We start from the raw sequence: 4,548 nt of genomic DNA, 5'->3' as shown, positions 1-4,548 counted from the left end.
CTGATGTCAGGAGGGAGCTAGAGATCAGGAAGTTGGAGGCAGACACTGATGTCCGGAGGGAGCTGGAGATCAGGAAAGTGGAGGCAGACACTGCTGTCCGGATGCGTCAGTTAGAGCTTCAGGCAGCTGGGGGGGGTGATTCTGCCGTTACATCTTCTGGTCCTGCTGCCTCCTTCGACGTGAGTAGGCATATTTCTTTGGTCCCTGTGTTTCGTGAATCAGAAGTGGAAATCTATTTTGGTGCATTTGAGCGCATTGCTGCTGCTCTGCGCTGGCCAGAAGACGTGTGGGCTATTCTTTTACAGTGCAAGCTAGTCGGCAAGGCTCAAGAGGCTTGCTCTTCTCTTTCTGTCGAGGATAGTTTAGTGTATGAGAATGTTAAAGGTGTAATTCTCAGGGCATATGAGCTTGTGCCTGAGGCCTACAGGCAGCGGTTTCGCGGCCTGAAGAAAACTTCTGGCCAAACTTACGTGGACTTCGCGAGGGAGAAGAAAGTCCTCTTTGACAGGTGGTGTAGAGCTTGTAAAGCTGACGACATTACTTCAGTGTGTGAGCTAATGATGTTAGAGGAGTTTAAGAACTGTGTGCCTGAGCGTACGGTAGTCTACCTGAATGAGCAGAAAGTAACTACACTTCAGCAGGCTGCCACTCTGGCAGACGAGTTTGCACTGATACACAAGAGCGTTTTTTTTCAGCGTGACCCTCCTCAGCGAGTCACTTATCGTAGAGCTCCGGACAATTACGTTCCCTGTGCCAGTGTTCCAGTGTTAGATCCCAGGCTAAACGGAGCTTGTTTTTTTTGTCATGACCCAGGTCATGTGATAGCAGACTGTGCAGGTTGGAAGCGAGAGCAGACAGCGGCTGGCAAGCACCCAGAAGGGGTGGGATTGGTTACAGCAGTGTGTCATAGTGGACGGGCCACTGTTAACAAAGGGCCTGATGAGTGTTTGAAACCGTTCATCTCTACTGCTTTTGTCTCTGTCAGGAAAAGTGGAGGACCAGCGGCAGGTCACGGTGTTACGAGACAGTGGTGGCTCACAGTCGTTCATTCTTGCCAGTGTCCTGCCCTTGAGTGCTGAGTCTGCCTGTGATGCAAGTGCGGTGGTAAGAGGTATTGGGATGGGTTGTGTGCCTGCACCTCTTCACAAGATCCAGGTACAGTCTAAACTGGCTACTGGTTTCTTTCCAGTTGCTGTGCTGCCCAAGTTTCCTGTCGACGGAGTGGATTTCATAATGGGTAACGATATAGCCGGGGGTAAAGTGTATCCTACTGCTGAGGTTGTAGACGTTTCAGTCCCTGGTGCTGCAGGTGGTGACCTAGCTCAGACTCATCCGAAGGTGTTTGCAGGTTGTGTTTTGACCAGAACTCGAGGTCCCAAGAGATTATGTTTCTTTTGTCTTGATCCTGGTCATCTAGTGGCAGGGTGTGTAGCTTGGAAGCAGCAGGTGGCAGCTTCCAAGCAGTCTACGGAAAAGTCAAAAGACCAGCACCCAGACTACAATATCGTCATCAAGCACAAGAGGGGAGCAGATAAGGTGGTGGCCGATGTACTGTACTGTGGGTGAGATCACGATTACAATGGGTCACGATTCATGTCCAATAGTCTGAGTGTTTTTGGTAACTGTGGCCAAACACTTGTTTGGTTTTATGGGGGGGGGGGGGGTGTTACGTGCCGTAGTGTGTGTGTGTGTGTCTTTCTCTCTCTCCCTCTGATTCTCCAGGTGCAGCCTGATTGTCCCCAGGTGCAGCCTCTCTCCCAGGTGCTCCCAATCCCCAATCAGGGCCTCCATATAGGACCTGAGGAAGGCTGCAGTCGCTCTCCCTTTCTCCTCTGGCTGCATGGGTGCAGCACGTCGTCTTGGGTCTCTGTGTGGGACCTGGTTGTCCATTATTGTTGGATTAAATCTCATGTGTGAACAAAGAGATCAGTTTCCTCTCTTTTTTCTCGTGCTGGTCGTTCTGTGTTTTGTTACTCCCCTTCGTACCCCTAGATTTTGGAGGGAACGTAACAGCTGATCTTATTTTTGATTTTATTAATCTGTGTGAATCTGTGCTATCCTGTTTTTCACTCTAACCCTGTTGCTGTTTGAACAACTGAATTTCCCCACGGGGATTAATAAAGGTCCATCTTATCTTAATGTATAAGTTGATTTACTTCGATCAACTGTACTTTGTAAAAACACTACAACAATATTACAAAAATATATACTGCATATTAAAGCAAACTATTGTAAAAGTATGAGCATCAAAAATAAAGAAGTGTAAACATTTACATTATTATTATGATTATTTAATATATAAAGACTATATATTATTGAATTAAGATTAGATATACTTTATTTGATCTAAAATATTGATGTTTTTTCGTTATAGTAGCCTGTGAAAACCATAACAAATAAGTGATTAAATGCTACAGTATTCAGCAAACACAACTGCAGAGCTGCAAACATTGCAAACAAACTAAGGTCTACAACACCCAGTTGTCTTTGTGTATTTGTGAATGAAGCACCATCTCATGGTTAAATCCTGAAATTGAACAAATGGGGAAATTTGGCAACGCCCTCTAAGGAAATAGTGGGAGGGCTTTAATCTCCCAGCCACTGGTAAACGCTGGGTTTTTGGTTGGAATCTGCTGGGTGGAGTCCTATCTGGAGTGCTACATCTGTATGTTCTTTGTTTGATCACGTTTGAGCTATAATTAGAATACGCCCAGCTATCTTTGATTAAAGGTCACTTTCATGATACACTAGGTAGATTTTTGTGTATGATTATAACTGCACAAAGTATATTTCCTTTGAGTTCAACTAATTGGTGTATTTTAGAACCATTTGAAGGACTGCTAAGTATAATACAAGTATTTGAATCATTGATCTCAGGGTGATGTAACAAGGATCTAATGTCAGGGGAAATATAATGGTGCTATTGACATTTATTTTCTAATGATCCTATATATAGCACTGATACTGTATAATTGCATAGGTCTTCCTTCATTTCTCTCTCTACTTGGCCTAGCAGTGTAGAGAAAATGTATGAAGTATCAGCAGTGCCAAGCATATCAATGTGTTCTTAATAAATTATGAACCAGATGTAGAGCGATAGAGGCAGAACAGGCCTGTGTTTCTCGCAGTGTGGCCGAGATTTAACTCCAGACAAATATAAAACATAAACATATTACAAATGAAAAAGCAATGCTGTTTACAAAAACAAATGCATTAAACATTTTTATTGCAAATTCATCGCATTACTGAGTCTGTCCCAAATTGTTTTCTGCGTTGTTTACCAGGAATCACATGGCAGTCAAAAGGCAAAGAAAGCAGCGGTAACAAGCATCAGCACACCTTATCCCAATGGCAACTGCACTCGTTCTTTAGGTGTGAGATAGCAAATAGGGTCACTAGTGTAGGAACAAATAATGATGGCATTATGATAATATGCTCTTTGTAGCACACATTATACAGAGGGAAATCACAGCGGCTCTGTTGATGCTTAAGCTAAGTGTCCGAAATGTTCTGACTTCATGTCAATATTTCAAAAACCAATTTTCAGGATTATACTACAAGACGAGTCGAGGGGATTCACTGCAATACACAAGGCCAAGTAAAGTAATTATAGCAGCACCACCTCTCTTTACCTAAGATGGCTGCTTATTGGTCTAAAAGACGTAGAGTCATCAGAACTGTAAGGGACATGGAGAAAGATATCCTTAAGGAATACGAGGAAACTCTTTATGATAACAAGTCAAATATAGACCCCTGTGTGAATAGGGAACCACCCTTCAGAATCTCACATGTTTCCCAACTAGATACACCACCAGCTTCCCATGTACACATGGAAAATGATCATACTGATGGTAGTGTAGCTGGAGATGATGAAGTTGAATCAGACCATGTACAAATGGAAAATGATCATACTGATGGTAGTGTGGCTGGGAATGTTGAATCAGATTCTGACTCCGACAGCCATGACGAGCATCAGCCTAGTCAGGATCTGCTTATGAGGAGCCTAAGATATTGGGCAATATCCTACTCAATCAGTCTGGTTGCTTTATCTGCTCTGCTGTCCATCTTAAAGCTTTTTCACCCTATGCTCCCTAAGGATGGAAGAACTCTGCTTAGAACACAACATGTTGCAACCACTCAAATGCAAGGTGGCGAGTACTACCATTTTGGATTGGTGCAAGGGATACTTTCACGATTGAAATTTACCAGTGAGCCTCAGAACTCTTACTTTACAGTTCAACATAGATGGTCTCCCTCTCTTTAAGAGTTCAAGACTTCAATTCTGGCCTATACTTGCAATTCTGAAATGTGATTATACTAAGTCCCCATTTATTGTCGGTATCTTTTGTGGTTTAAGCAAGCCCAAGTGTGTTGTTGAGTATCTGCAGCAATTCATTAGCGACCTTAAAAATGTACTGGCTAATGGTGTTGTTCATAATGGTAACCGATTGAAAGTAGTGGTTTCCTCATTTGTGTGTGATGCTCCAGCCAGAGCCTACGTTAAGAATATGAAGTCACATAATGGCTATTCAGGGTGCGACAAGTGTG

Source organism: Trematomus bernacchii, unplaced genomic scaffold (genome assembly GCF_902827165.1).
Source record: "Trematomus bernacchii unplaced genomic scaffold, fTreBer1.1, whole genome shotgun sequence".
NCBI classification, from domain to species: Eukaryota; Metazoa; Chordata; class Actinopteri; order Perciformes; family Nototheniidae; genus Trematomus; species Trematomus bernacchii.
The sequence above is the reverse complement of the archived record's forward strand: the minus strand, read 5'-3'. Positions refer to the sequence as shown.